This window comes from Nicotiana attenuata, chromosome 12 (genome assembly GCF_001879085.1).
Source record: "Nicotiana attenuata strain UT chromosome 12, NIATTr2, whole genome shotgun sequence".
Classification (NCBI taxonomy): domain Eukaryota; kingdom Viridiplantae; phylum Streptophyta; class Magnoliopsida; order Solanales; family Solanaceae; genus Nicotiana; species Nicotiana attenuata.
In genome coordinates, this window is record NC_032000.1 from 43,121,124 (window position 1) to 43,138,040 (window position 16,917).

General features: G+C 36.0%; 1 pseudogene across 1 annotated transcript; it reads left to right on the forward strand.

Moving 5' to 3' along the window:
- LOC109235619 lies at window positions 2,660-6,856 on the forward strand (annotated as a pseudogene). The gene is made up of 2 exons (XR_002069419.1): window positions 2,660-3,350; window positions 5,853-6,856. The product of XR_002069419.1 is annotated as a shikimate O-hydroxycinnamoyltransferase-like (transcript).

The following is a 16,917-nucleotide window of genomic DNA, read 5'->3' on the forward strand; positions in this document are numbered from 1 at the left end:
TTTGTTTGATGCTAAAAGTATGCAGAAGAAGGAGAGAAAACTCAGAAAATCGTAGTGGAATTCTGAGCAGAATAGTGTTGTATTTATAGCCAAAGTTGGGCTGAAATCTGAAGAGGTGCAACTATTCAGAATGACTGTTTATGCAAAACGGCCACAGCATAAATGCCATTACATAAATGGCCATTTACTCAACAATAAAGAGGGAAAATAAAGAGGAAATATTGAAGAGGGTAGTTACTTTTCTGCTACTAAAACAGAAAAACGGATTGGATTTAATATTAATATTCTGTTATTAAAGCAAATATTTAATAATCAATCAAACGATCATTTGACCGAAGCCGAAGCCGAAGCCGTAGCCGAAGCCGAGCGAGCGACGACGGCGCGGGGCTTGCCTTCTTCTCAACTCTTTAAGAGCTAGAAGAAAAGCAATTGCTTATATACCCATAAAAAACCTCTTCCTCTTCCAATATGGGACAATGTCCATTTGCCAAAGGGGGAAAAGTTAAAATTTCACTCAAAATTTCATTTCCCTCCATTTCCCATTCACTCTCTTTTAAGTATTTAATATATTAATTAAATACATAAAAAAAACCCAACACTTAATAGTCGTAGTCTTCAACAGCACGCGAGCGCGGTAGGTGAACTCCTTTCCCTTTATCCCAAGTACCAATTCACTCATACCTCCCAAGATATACTTTTGCATATAATAAACCCCTATGTTTTTTGGCCATCTTTATGGATCATCTTATATTAAGGATAAAATAATTTTCGTATAATTTAAAAGTCACGAGTATCTGATGTTAAGCCGAGGAATTTTTAGAAACAATCTCTTTACCTGCACGTATAAGAGAAGTTTTGCGTAAACACTATTCTCCTCACACCTTACTTGTAGGAATACATTGACAATATTGTTATTATTGTTTTTATTTTGCATCAAGATAGACTGCTTACTTTATATTCTTTTGAGTGTGATCATTCCTCCCATTTTATATAAATATGAAATACTTCGTGCATTAAATTACCTCTAACTGGGATCTAAACCGGATATCTTCATACTTTCTTTTGGTTAGAATATCTTCGTAATTTTTTTTAAAATTTTTATTCATGATTTAACTTGTCAAACTTAACTAGACCATATATGTTTAGATCCTTATCACATTGCGGATCATGACCGTACAAAACACCTATGGCTATTTTTAAACTAATATTTGGGAAAACAATTAGTTTTTTAAAGATAAATGATAACTCGTTTAAGACGTAATTCTCATAGTTGGGTAGATGATTTTGATTATATATTATATTCATTCTACAGTTCGTTGGTTATACAGAGTTGGCATATTTTTAGATTTGATAACTTGTTAATTCTGATACTTTATTTTACTGTTAATGACTTTTAAAAAAATAGAAATGATATAGTAATATATTAAAACTACTAGTATAAAATTGTGATTTTAGATACGTTGAACATATTTTTTTAACTCGTACTATATTAAAACTTAATTTTCTTTTGAAAATTTGTGCTTAATCAAACTTTGTTATATGAAAGCAGAGAGAGTGAAACTTGGTTTGTGAATGATATTATCGTCTCTTTTTTAGTTTTACTATCTAAAGACATACTAGCTCGATTAATCCAAATTCACACTAAATAGGCCCACACGTTTGATCTAGGACAACGCCGAGCGCTGATAACTTATATGAACAGCCCCATTATGAAACCAACAGTAAGCAACCTTTGGTACTTAAGTAGTTAAGGTTTGGAATGTTTACAATTATGATAGAAAGCTTTTGCTAGTGGCCAAATCCTTCACCTTTCTCTTGAATCAAAGTAGGTCGCTACTTTTATATTTTAGTTGATTGGGGGAAGCGGTAGCTTTGTACTCCGCTTTTCTCGCGCTTATTTGCGTGAAGGTTTAGAGCCTTCTCGCTAGGTCCGAAAATTTCCCAAAAGATTAAAAAAAGAAAAAGTAAAATATTTTTTTTTATAAATTTTTAATTTTCGCGACTAGGATTTAAAACCTCTAATCATGTTATGTTTAATTTCTTTGCTCTCTAAAACAACCATGATTAGGAAAGTGGGACCAGTCTAATAGACTAGTTGTCATCTTCAACGGCGTGGGGTAGGTGAAGTCTCCATTTTCCTAACTCCCCACAAAATTTAAGAAACTTTTCTAATCACTACCTCCTCTCCCCTACCTCCTCTCTTTTCCTACCCACTTTTTTATTCTCACAGATAATTTCTTCACTATGTCCCCTTCCCTAATTAATTAAGCCTCTTTCATCAAACGTAGTAGTTTACAAGTACACTCTTTTTTCCTCTTATAAAGTCAAGAACTCTAACAACATAAATAAATACTTATTTTAAACATTTTTTTCATCCTCCTACCAGTAGTATTAGTAGTCAGCCTTGTATTCTGTTATTGGTAATCTTTATTAGTATATATTTTCTTATTATCTTGCTGTCATTATTGCTGGTTGTTACTGTTTTTTTTTCTTCTTTTTCTTGCGTCTGATTTTTATCAGAAACAACCTCTCTACCCTCATAGCAGCGGTAACGTCTGCTGGAGGTGGATCTATTTTTTAAAATTTTTGGGTTCCTACTGTAATCTCAAATTAATATATAATAACATATGGGTTCATAATTAGATATTTATAAATATTTAGTGTAATGTTAATAGAAATACAATGTTTATGTAAAAGTTATTGGTTTCTGACGGTTGTGTACACTATCCTTCCCAAACACCATTATACGGAGTTTGTTGTTGTTGTTTGTAGTTTAAACATTTTGTTCAATTTGGAAAATAGGTGTAGTTGATCACATTCAAAGAACCAAACACCTTTAAAATAAAATTCCCAAATAGACTTCTAAGCTCTTATATATAAGTATTCTTTATAGTAACTATTCTGCTTTGTCTTAAAATTTTAAGCAGAAAACAAGAATGATGAAAGTCGAGGTGAAAGAATCAACAATGGTGAAACCAGCAGCAGACACACCACAGACAAACCTATGGAACTCAAACGTGGATTTAGTTGTCCCAAATTTCCACACCCCAAGTGTATATTTCTACAGGCCATTATCAAGTGCTTCAAATTTCTTTGATTCGAATGTGCTTAAGGAGGCGTTGAGTAGAGCGTTAGTGCCGTTTTATCCAATGGCTGGAAGATTAAAAAGGGATGAAGATTGGCGTATTGAAATTGAATGCAGAGGACAAGGGGTTTTGTTTGTTGAAGCAGAGAGTGACGGAATGGTTGATGATTTTGGTGATTTTGCGCCTACTTTGGAGCTCCGGCGTCTTATTCCTGCCGTTGATTATTCTCAGGGAATCCATTCTTATGCTCTCCTAGTTTTGCAGGTATGGTTTTGGTACGATGTATATTTATTGACAAAAAGAAAGCACTTTATCCTGTCCATTTTAATTGAATTTTTTTTGCTGTTTTCATATATATATATATATATATATATATATATATATATATATATATATATATATATGTTAGTAATAAGTTTACCTTTAACATTAATTAATAATAAAATTGACCATATTAACCTTTATTTGTTTATTGAAAATATAACAAACACTCCCAGACTCTTTACTCCAAGCATGGGCGTATCTAGTGTATTAATGAGGGGTTCAATTGAACACATAACTTTTGACTCAAAGTAAAAATTTATTAAAATTACAAAAATAGTAGATATGAACCCATAACTTTCGACACAGAGTAAAATTTATATGTAAAAATTTATTAAAATCGCAAAAATAGTAGATATGAACCCATAATTTTAAAAATATAATGGGTTTATGATAAAAATCTTAAAAGATGAACCCATAAAGTATAAATTCTGAATCTGCCTCTGACTCGAAGGACAACTTTGAAAAAAGAAGTTAATTCATATCAGAAAAAATCAAATATTGTGACCATTAAAAAGAAGGTTTTTAGTTCTGCATTGGTAATGTACAGGTTTTTAAACCATCATTGGTTACCAAAAATGTAAAATTACGCTCACCCACTGTCTACAACAAGTTAAATATACGAGATATACGTCGTGTATAGAAATTTCATTTAAGCATGATTTGTAGTTCTTGAGATAAATCGTTTGACTTTACAAAAGCATACTGTAATAATTCACTTCGATTTCCTAGAATAAATAATATTCCTTTAGTATTAACATAAAAAAGGCAGTAAATAACCTTCTATAGGTTAAAATTCTACTAAAATTGTGATTCTTTTATAATGCTAGCGTAAATAATTTAAATCCAAAAATTATTAGTTTGTTCGGTTGTAATATATCGTTTATCTTTTACGTTTTCACAAGGCTACAACATAGTTATGTTCCACACGAGAAAATTTACTAAAATAATGAATTGGGTAAAAGGTTATTAAACGCATAAAACCACGCGTATAATAGAAGATTTGCCAAATATCCTGTTTCCCTTTTGTTTATAATGTTTGCAGAAAATCCAGGCTGCACGCTTTTCTTAAAAAAAGAATAGTCATAACATTCAAAACTTGCTGTGGAAGCATGTCGCAATCTCGTAATCTATTACTAAAATTCATTTGTATTTTTATTTTTATTTTTTTCAACTGCTAGCCTATCCAGTAAATTATTGCATCATTTATGATGCAGAAATCAAATTAATTTTGTAGAGCTTTGAGGGCATCCCGGTGCACTAAGCTCCCGCTATGCCCGGGGTTCGGGGAAGGACCGACCACTAGGATCTATTGTACGCAGTGCATTTCTGTTGAGCTTTGTTTTATAAAATAAGAGAGAGAGGGTATTGATGGCGAATTAATGAGTAAAGTTTCCTTATGTTTTGGGAAACCATTAGTGGTCCTGCCTTATTACTAGTTTACTACTACTATAACTCGAGCAGTATAAAGAGATTCAACTCTTTGTTCTTTACTCCCTCCGGTTCACAATAAGTGTCCTATTTGCTTTTTCATTTTGGTTCAAAATAAGTGTACAGTTATGTAATCAAGAAAGATTTCAATTTGTTTTTACAAAATAACCCCTATGTGCATATCCCTAAAAAGTTTCTTACTCCTCATATTAAATGTTTAATTAGGGGTAGTTTAGTCATAGTAGGTATTTTTGTATGGAATTTAGTATTTTCTTAATGGGCGTGCTAAAAGCAAATTGGACACTTATTGTGAACCGGAGGGAGTATTACTTAGTTGACATCATTAAACATATACAGAAGATAGGCAGCATTTACCTTGGAATAAAAGTGGTTGAGTTATTGCTTAATTTTTTGAGGTTTCTCTTTGTTTCTTTATGCCAACTTCTGGTTGGTAATAGTTATTCCTCGTACAAATAGTTTTTAGATCACAATTATGAATAACTTCATATATTTAAGGAAATGAAATTTTTGTCATTTATACAATATTAATAATAGTAACTTTTATTCCAGCCCTTCTTACTTTCTTTGAAGATTACTGCTATAAAATTTCTCATAATTGGGCAGCCCCAGTGCACTAGACTTCCGCTATGTGCGGGGTCGGGGGAGGGGCCGGACCACAATGTTCTATTGTATGCCGTCTTACCTATAATATATTGTCAGTATTAATAGCCCGCTCCAGTCCTGATAAAAATATAAGCACGCCTAAGAACCAAATACCCCTTGATTGAATTGATCAAATTATTATACCTCATTCCCAATAAGGTAAAGTTAGTTACTATATGAATTCTCTATATCCATTCCAATCTATTCAGGTGGTTCGTGGAAGGTCTATTTCTTATAGTTTCCCCCTCAATCTTTTGACTTGAATGCTTTTTCTAGCTCATAACTGATATTGCACGATTTCGATGTGCTCTGCTTGTGCTCACCATAATTCTCACTTCAACTGTTGAGCAGATCACTCATTTCAAATGTGGAGGAGTTTCTCTCGGTGTAGGAATGCAACATCATGCTGCTGATGGTTTTTCTGGTCTTCACTTCATCAACACATGGTCGGACATGGCTCGTGGTTTGGACCTCACAATTCCACCTTTCATAGACCGAACACTTCTCCGTGCTCGTGATCCACCCTTGCCTCAGTTCCCACACGTTGAATACCAGCCACCTCCAACTTTCAAGAACATTGCCAAAACTGAAGCAGTTCCTGAGACTGCTGTTTCCATCTTCAAGTTAACCCGTGATCAAATCAATGCCTTGAAAGCCAAGTCTAAGGAAGATGGAAATACCGTAAACTACAGCTCCTATGAAATGTTAGCAGGACATGTATGGCGCTCTACTTGTATGGCACGAGGACTTGAAGAAGATCAAGGAAGCAAGTTGTATATAGCAACCGATGGACGTTCTAGGCTCAGGCCTACTCTTCCACCAGGCTACTTTGGTAATGTGATATTTACTGCTACTCCAATTGCAGTGGCTGGTGATCTAAAATCCAAGCCGATTTGGTATGCTGCAAGTAAAATTCATGATGCATTGGCTCGGATGGACAACGACTACTTAAGATCAGCCCTCGATTACTTGGAATTACAGCCCGACCTAAAGGCTCTTGTTCGCGGAGCACATACTTTTAGATGCCCAAATCTTGGGATCACTAGTTGGGTTAGGCTGCCTATACACGATGCAGATTTTGGCTGGGGTAGACCGATATTTATGGGACCTGGATTGCTTATGAAGGGTTAAGCTTTATATTGCCAAGTCCTACCAATGATGGGAGTCTATCGGTTGCTATCTCGCTGCAAGCAGACCATATGAAACTTTTCGAGAAATATTTGTATGACATTTGAAAGAAATGAATCTCTTGAGAATGTTTGTGCTGCTTATATTGGGGTAATAATGCCAGAAATGTAAGACAGACTTTTCCTTCCTTTTCATTAGAGGTTAATTTTCTAAAATCTCTTTTTCTCCCTTTTCCTCAAAGGAGCATATGTACTTATGTTTAAAACGAACATCAGTTCTATTTCTGCTTATGTGGGCTGTGGCCTAGATTAAATTCTCAAAGCTCAACTGCTAGTGCTTTTAGCTCAAGCACCCTGTGGCAAATATATTTAAAACTAGAGCATGGGATGGATTTACTGAAACTAACTACAACAACAACAACAAAACCAGTGGAGTCCCACACGTGGGGTCTGGGGGAGGATAGTGTGTATGCAGACCTTACCCCTACCCTGGGGAGGTAGAGAGGCTGTTTATGATAGACCCTCTACTCAAGAAAGATGAAACAAAACAATAGAAGTAAGCAATATCAACAAATAATGCATCAATAATCTTAGAAAACTTGTTAAGTAAGATTGTTCACTTATAGAAATTCAAAATTTACAAACATAAAGTAAGGAAAAAAAGTTAAGATAACTCACAAAAGGAAGGAAAGACTCGAGATGCTGTGGAATTTTCATTAAATGACAAAGAGCAAAACAAGGAGAAGAGACGATCTGAAAATGGAACCAGTAGTTGATGTGAAGATAGAGGACTGCTTCAGGGGTAGAGCTGAACTTTTATAAGGATTTGGATGATGAAAATTGTTTGCACCCCCGTTTGGTCCCCTTCCTTTTTGTCCCTCCCCTACATTAGCTGTTGAAAGCTTAGTTTTTAACACAAAACTCATTGTATAACATGTATTATGTATACAAATTGAATTTACCTCTTCTATCTCCGACTTTACTCTCGCTGTTTCTATCGTGAACTTCAGATACATGTTTTACGACGTGTATGCCTTTGTTTTTTGATGCATATGAAGTATCAGATGCCAAGCTTGTTAAGCCTACAGCACTTAACAGGATCAGGAAACCAATTGTTATTTTCATTTGGATGGAGCTAAATGACTTTCTATGGTTTGTGTGATCTTTTCCTTTCTAAGTGGATAGTTGCAAAAGGAGAAGAAGGATACAGCAAAGGTTGAGAAGTGGTGAGGAAGTATTTATGAACAAACTTTTCAAATTAGAGCATAAAGCTGTGGCTACTCTTGATTAGCATCAAAGGCTGTTATATAAAATCTTCTACTTCCAGCGCATGATCCTTTCTTCCTTGTACTAGGATAGTGACTCCTAATTTTCCTCACCTTTTGTAGCCAGACTCTTAGGGGTCGTTTGGCTTGAAGACCGCAGTTATACTGGAATTAGTTGTACTGAAATTAGTTATATTGGGATTAGTTATTCTGGTATTTATTCTTATTGAGAAATGAAGTTATCCGGGACAAGGTGAGTGTGACCCCTATGGAGGACAAGATGCGGGAGGCGAGACTTAGATGGTTCGGACATGTAAAGAGGAGAAGCACTGATGCTCCGGTAAGGAGGTGTGAGAGACTGGCTTTGGAGGGCCAATGGAGAGGTAGAGGTAGGCCGAGGAAGTATTGAAGAGAGGTGATTAGGCATGATATGACGTTGCTCCAGCTTACTGAGGACATGACCATGGATAGGAAAGGGTGGAGGTTGAGAATAAAGGTTAAGGGTTCGGTAGCCGAGTGTTGTCCTTATTTGTAGCAGTAGCTTTGATACACCACTTGGTGTTTTTCGTATCCCTAGACTTCTGTTACTACTTGTCGTTGTCTCTGTTTCAGTTTTCTGATTGCATTACCTATTGCTAGTTTTTCATTTTCGCTTTGGTTGTCAGATTGGTTTGTTTGTTATTGCCCCTCCCTTTTTCCCTCCCTGAGCCGAGGGTCTTCCTAAAACAGCCTCTTTGCCTTCTTAAAGGCAGGAGTAGGTCTGCGTACACTCTACCCTCCCCAGACAGACCCCATGGGTTGTTGTTGTTGACTGTTTGATATGTTGCATTAATCCTGAGATTGTCAATTTTACCGCTTTATCGTGAGATAACTTATCCTGTGATTACTATTCCACCATCTGGCAAGTACAAGTTATCCCCATATTATTTTTTAATCCTGGGATAACTGTATCCCAGAATTAGTAACCAAACAAGGGATAAGGCAATACCAAATTCTTATCCCAGAATTATTTTTGCTTATCTATCGTACCAAACGACCCCAAGGTATTATCTTTGTGCAAAAGAGCATAGGCCTACCGGCTCAAAACATTTGGAATCCTCCTTTAAATGTTTTAGTAGGTGTTTTGGGGTTCTATATTTTAAGGTTGTTTACTTAAGAATCCTTTATCCTTTTGGTTATTTTACTAGTTTCTAACAAAAGTGATGGAATATTTTCTGCTTTACAGCTTCAGATAGCTGAAATGACTAACATTGACAAATACTTTGATTGTTGGAGGAGGGAGACATGCATATCTATTTTAATATTTAGAGTGAGAATAAAAGGAAAAATTCCATGATTTTTATAAGTAATTGTTCATTAATTCAAGCGAATATGATGCTTTCATTATCTTCTAAGGAAGAGTCTTAGGTGTGCCACAATTAATTAATAAATTGTTTACCAATTCAAGCGGACATGATACCCTCGTATTCTTGGAAGTGTTTAGCTAATATTTTCCGAAATGCCCACAGCTAGAGCAGATTTAAGTTATATACACTGACGGTATAGTAGAGGGGTTCTTAAGTCTTCTGATATTCTATGCAGCTTTAATCCTTTAATTATTTCCTACTTAACACTGGGATAAAAATGATGTCTTCATAGCCTAAACTACTTGTTCAGCTTCTGCTGATGCCTTATTTGCTACTATTTCCACTTAATATATTAAAGCTAAGTTTGCCACTTGAGCGCCAGAGGCTAACCCTTAGTGCTACTGCCTACAATAATTGTCTATGCAACATGGTATTGAGTACATTGCTTACTGCTCTGCACTTAAATGTTGTACTACTGAATAAATGAGGATAGTTTTAACTTATTTATCTTTGGTCAAATACATAAACAAACACTCAAACTTGGTCTCAGGCTGGCAAGTAAGCACTCTAACTTTGGAATGCACATATAGACACTTCAACTTGTATAAAGTTGAACCCGTAAACACACGCTCGAAAAGAGGAAAAAACGGAGCCTTTGTCTAAAGAAATGCGTTGAGAAAGGGCAGATGTATAGAACTCCTACAAGATTGAGTGCCTGTTTACGGGTTCAACTTTATACAAGTTGGAGTGCTTATTACTTATTAGTACAGGAGTAATTTTGAACATCTATTTTACACTCTAATACTATCAGTCTGCTTAGAGACTCACGAATCTGGAGCTCTGATCAGTTTATCTTTTGCTCCCGCCTGCTTGCAATGCGACAAATTGGGATACAACATGGTTTAATATAAATAGATACAATAATTGTTAGGAACATAAATAATATCTTTGTACGAGTCTTTTCATTCATAAATATATATATATATATATATACATACAAAATACTAGTGAAACAGACCAAGGTAGCCCGGTATACTAAATTCCCGCTATGCACGGAGTCTGAGCCGAACCACAAGGGTCTATTGTAGACAGCCTTACCCTGCATTTCTGCAAGAGGCTGTTTCCACGGCTCGAACCCCTGACCTCTTGGTCATATGGCAACAACTTTACCAGTTACCCCAAGGATCCCCTCCTAGTAAAACAGACCAAGAAATCCTTATTAACTCAGAAAGCCACAAGTACTGCATCCAAGATAACTCACGAAGAAAGTAAAGATTTGGTTGACTGCGAAACTTTTCATGGAATAACAAAGGGTAAGACAAGGAGAAAAAAATACAATCTGAAAATGACATCAGTTGTTGATGTGAAAATGGAGGACTGCTTCAGTGATATTGCTGAATTTTTATAAGGACGTGGTTGACGAAGTATGCTTGCACCCCCATATGGTCCCTTTCCTTTCTGCGCCTTTCTTACATCAACAAAGAAATGCTTAGTATTTATTTCAAACTTGTTCTCACCTGTATTCATATTAAATTTGCTATCTTTATCTATGTTTCTTGATACATGAGAATCTTCAGATGCCATGCTAATGAAGGCTAAAGCACATAACATGATTATGAAACAAGCTGGAAAAAAACTAATTGTCATTTTCATTGATGGAGCAATAGTTAGATAAGGTTGGGAAGTTGTGAGAGAGTAGTGTGATGGATAAAATTTCCAGCTTTGTAATAAAGTTGCGGATACTCTTATTTAGCATTAGAGGGTGTTATATAGGATCTTCTTCTAAGTGTTACGTACTATGGTTGCTTCGACTCTAAGTTTTTCTTTCTTTTGCTTTGGTTTCTTTTTTGAGTCCCTATCTTGTAACGCACCAGGGAATCCCACACCGACTAAACACGGGAGAGATGCTGGATATATAAGTAAACAAGCCTTAAATTCTAGTAACGTGCTTTAAAGCCGTGCGGGTATAGGCCCAAAGCAGATAATATCACTAGTGGATTGAGCTATTACATATGGTATCAAGGCCACTCCGTGTGCAACCTTGAATGATGCTGGGGAAAACCTCAGTAAGGACCCACAGTCCTTTAGGGGATGCATGTGATACCCTAGGCAAATCTTACATCGACAAAACACGGGAGAGATACTGGGTGTATATATACGTAAACAATTCTTAGACTCTAGTGACGTGTTTTAAAGCCGTGCCTAGGCCCAAAGCGGAAATATCACTAGTGGATTGGGTTGTTACACATCCACTATTTTTGGGCATATGGCCTACAAAATATATTATTATTGGTATCAAACCCTTTATTAATTCTTCGCATTATATGGCCTAAACTATTATTGTCCACCATTAATTTAGCTTGTGTATAAACAAACTAGCCACTATTTGTATGATGGAGACAAATATGTTATATGCTTACCAAAAACTTCAGTTCTTTAAGGTTATAAAAACTTTTACCGTAATGTGGGATGTAATCCGTCATTAATCAGTCATCTAATGCATGATACATTCATCTGACTGAGATATTTATTTCACTGGTACTTACATTAAACTAAATAATTTAATCTTACCTATTACAAATTAAAATAAGAATATATATTGCTTAACCAGTGATAGAGCCAGAATTTTTGCCAAAGGGATTGAGAATATTAAAAAATAAACACACAAACATGCCATGCAGCAATGCGGAAGCCACTAAAGCAATTGCTTTAGGCCCCCTAAAATTTTATATATTATTATATATTATAAAATTATTAATAAAAGATACTAGATTTATACTTCTTTTTTAGAATGTGATAGAGGTTTTTCAAATAAATAACTCGATTTTATAATAAATATGCAATATATAAAAGAAATAATTTGCTGACGACTACGATAATTAAAGAACGAAATCTCTTGCACAATATTAAGCCTTTTGTCGCTTCAAAATAGACTTGAACTATTTTAAATGTATGAAATATGGTACAAAATTAGATTATGAGAATGTATAAAAATATTATCTTAACTATCAATATATATTTTTTATAAAAATATTATTTAAGTCTTAGTGAGTAGAGTTATCAAATATTTATAGTGGTGAGAGCAATAGATAAATGAATAAATGATCAAGATATGTACAAGATGATCAGTATACCATCTGTAACACTGCTCAAATCTATAAAAGTTTCAAGACACGCTATATATAGAATTTAATGTTTTTCCTTAAATTATACTCCTATTACGAATTTAAACCCTTGTGATTGACTATTGAGTTACTTCTCTATTTATAAATAATTAAATATACAATTAGAAAAATTATTAATAATTTTAATATTATTAATTATTAAAAGTAGGTATAATTAAATACTAGTTAAGTCAAAACCAAAAAAAAAAAGGAAAAAAATAAAATAAAGAAGCACGTGTGACAAGCCTTAGCCCATAAAGGGTTGTGGAAGGCAAAGGATTAAACAAAGGCTCATACAAAGAAACATAACGCTGTTCTATTCACACAGCAAACGCAAGGCACGCAAGCAACGAAAAAAATTCTAGGTTTTTTTATAAATTACCAATTTTTGAACTCAGGTATATAAATTTTTTATTGTCAATTATCCTACAGTAATAGTACGTAAGAATTGAACAGTTAATTCTCTTCTTTCTCTGTATCAACATTAAATTCTATGTTTAGGTGTTAAACTTTGAATTTAAATAAAATGCATTGGTTGTTGTAGAATCAATTGTTTGACGGGTATAAATTGGACTGGGGCCTACGTATTGGCTCGAGGAGTTTTGAGGTGAGTTGTTATAACCCTTTACTAAGGTGGTTCTACTAAAACAAACATGCCCACAAAGTGTTTGATAAAATGCTTTAAAGAATCAACATGTGCTTAATTGGAACGAGTGAGTATATGTTGACTAAGTATATTCTAGTTAAAGCTTGTGTACTTTACTCGAGAAATACAAGCGTCTATTTTCATATTTTTATGTCTTATTACACGATCTTACATGTTAAATGGTGCACAAGTTTCACACCAATAACAGACACAGTAGTCGTACAGCAACATGCTTACCTAATAACCTTTATTTCAAACACTTTGAGATGTGACACATATCTACTGCCATCCTTATCTTCTGCTACTCAGAAATCCCCTCCATGTCATTATATGTCCACGGAGCAGTACTATAAGACCAGTGCTGGAGTTTTATGTATGCAAAGAGATGGTTACCTCGACTTTATGTTCACTTTAAAAAAAAAAATACTGTGGGAATCACTTATCAAAGTCTCGAGAGTTAGATAGAACTTTAAAAAATACTTCGAGTAATTCTATTTCATGATTATGCTATGTATGCACTCAAGAATATTAATATGAATATTGATTAGATCACTTTTCAAACAAGATTTAGATTTGAAAATTCACAAGAGAAGTTTTAGAAATAAAAGATTTTTGGGAGTATCCTCTATTCTGAGAAGGGGTCATCGTCCAGGCCGAGGGTCCTGACCAAGGTGTTGACTTCCTGAAGCTACTTGTGCCAAAGTAGGGAGCACACGAGCCGAGGGTCTCGTTGCTGAAATTTGCTTAGCCAGGCTAAGGTATGATATATGAGCGCCGAGAACCATGAAACGAGTGACACCTTGTGGATTGGGCCTATTTGATCAGGTTGGGATCGAACCCGTACCGATCACATGGTGACAAAGACAGAAATAAGTCAGGATAGTTGGAACTCCCGAAGTATAAAGTGAAGTATTTTTTTTATAAGAAAGAAAAAGAAAAGAATTTCTTTTAGAATATTCATAAACTGCTATTATGCAACTATTTTAGAATTGTTCTTGTAAGCTTTATGTTTTACATGCATTTAGAATCTTTGCTTGTAATGTATATTTTATTAAAGTTTCGTCCCCTGTCGTTGAGACTCACTGAGTATAGTGGATGGTACTAACATTCTCTTTTGAGAACCTACGTTGGTCTGCGATACAATGTAGGAACCGATTTTGCAGGCGAGCGGGCTACGGGTTAGGACTTCCCTCACTTCCAGTGCTATTGGTGAGCTTCGCTTTTGTTCGTGGAGTACTCCTTTAAGTCGTCATTATTTAGCTATTTCTTTGATTACTTAGAGAACTAGCTAGAAACTCTCATGTCCTGAGCAGTGCGTCAATTTATCAGTAAAGGCTTCATAGCCACAGTCGGTGGGTTAAGATTCAGATGTTTTTAATAATAACTGGCAATATATTAGTAGTTACTATGCATAAATTTTTGGAGTTGGTTTATTTTAGATATTTAAATTAATTAAAAGTATTTGGTGAAAGTATTTCCTTTGTTGCATATAAAGTTTGAGGTTATAATAGTTTTGATAAGCACAGATGGTTCGCTCGATTAAATTTAGCGATTGGGTACTGGTCACAGCTTATTCAGAAAATGGGTCGTGACAAACTTGGTATCAGAGCCCTCAGGTTTATGGAGTCCTAGGGGTCTATGAAGCCGTGTTAGTAGAGTCTTGTTTATGAGTATGAAGCGCCCCATACTTATAAACAGGAGACTACAAGCATTTAGGAAAAATCTCATTTTTTTCATACTTTAGATCATGCCCTAGATCCTACCTCTAAGAAATTATCTAATGTATTTGTTTCTCCAAAACTCGCAGAAATGGCTCCTACTCGCAACTCTGACACCGATCCTCATGATGCTGCTCAAGAAACTATTGCTACTATTGTGGCTCAAGGTAGACTAAGAAGGCTTCAACTCAGAAAAGGAAGGGTAAATCCACAAAGGGGGTTCAAGTACCCCGGTTTGAACATGAAGAAGGGGTGGAGCATGATGATCCAGTACCTCAGGATCCAGTGCCGCCTCCAACAGCAGCTCCGGCTCAAATAGCTATATCTCCAGATGTGGGTCAGATGTTTAATGCTATCAACAATGCTATGGAGATGTTTAAAGCCTTCATGGCCAACCAGAACGAGAGAAAAGATGAGATTGCACCTCAATCAAATAGACAGAACAATTCTGAGTCCTCAAGAGTGAATGAATTTTTAAAGTTGAGTCCTCGATTGTTCCATGGTTCTATAGATGATGAAGATCTAACGTTGTGGCTGGAGGGTGCCAAGAAAGCCCACCGAGTGATAAAGGCATTTGATGATGAAGCTGTGGAGCTGGCTGCTTACCAGCTTAGAGATGTGCCCGGCACTTGGTTTGAGATGCGGGAAAAGGAAAGAGATGAAAAAATGATGGTCCGCCTACTTGGGAAGAATTTGAAGAGGCCTTCATGGCTAACTTTATCGCGGAAGAGGATAGAGAAGCTAAGGCTACAGAGTTCGAACAGCTCAAGCAAGGGAATAAAAGTGTGGAAGAGTAGTACTACATGGAATTCATAAGGTTGGCTAAGCATGCTCCTCACATGGTTAAGACAGAAAAAGCAAAGATTCGCAGGTTTGTTGGCGGTTTGGCTTACCACATTAGGGATACGACATCAGCTGTAGCGGTAGGAATGACAACTTTCTCCTCTGTTGTGGTATTCGCCAAGCACTTAGAAAAAGACAGACAACAAAGTAGAGAAGAAAAAGAGCATAACAAGAAAGCCCGGATAACGGGCAGGTTTAATGGTACATCCAGTAGAGGTGGAAGGGGTTCCTCCAATAAGGAGTCATTAACACCAGCTCAGTCCAGTCATCAGTCAGGTGGTGGGTCTTCCTTCAGACGTACTTAGAGTTATGGAAACTAGTCTCGCCAGAATAAGAAGTTTAGGTGTCACGACCCGGATTTCCCACCTTCGGGAGTCGTGATGGCGCCTACTCGTGAAAGCTAGGCAAGCCAACAGTTAGAGTTTTACCATTATTATTATTAACGCAAAAAGGAACATATAATAACTAAAACAAAATAATTAGGAAATGCGGAAGTGATATAGCAATCCAAAAATTCTAATACATAACTACCCCAACTAATTTGGTGTCAAAATTCACGAACGACTAAGATTTACTACAAATACAAGTCTGAATGAAGTATAACTGTTCTCGAAATAGAAGAGACAGAAGAAACTAAAACAGGGAAAGGGGACTTCAGGCTCTGCGAACGCCAGCAGATCTACCTTGGTCTCCTTGGTCTGAAGGCAGCAACCTCGAATCTACTCACAAGGTCCGGCACCGAAATCTGCACAAAAAGTGTAGAGTGTAGTATCAGTACAACCGACCCCATGTACTGGTAAGTGTCGAGCCTAACCTCGGCGAAGTAGTGACGAGGCTAGGACACGACTACCATATAACCTGTGCAGTTAAATCATATACGAGCAGAACAATAATAACATGAAATAACAGATAAATATGGGAAGGGGAAACATGCTGCGGGGGATATCAAATTCTAACGGTAATTCAACAGAGAAGCAAAATGAACACCATATTTGTATCAACAGGGATAATAAAACAGTAAAACGTGCACGGCATCACCCTTCTTGCTTTTACTCTCGTCCTCACCATAAAAAATAACAGAAACGACACAGCATCACCCTTCGTGCATTAACTCTCACAATCATGACACGACATCACCCTTCGTGCATTAACTCTAAAATCATGGCACGGCATCACCCTTCGTGCATTAACACTCACAATATCGGCACGGCATCACCCTTCGTGCTTTACACTCTTCCTCACCCAAACAATAGAAACAATACATCCCAGCAAGGGAATCAACAATAGAAACAATAATATCCCGGCAA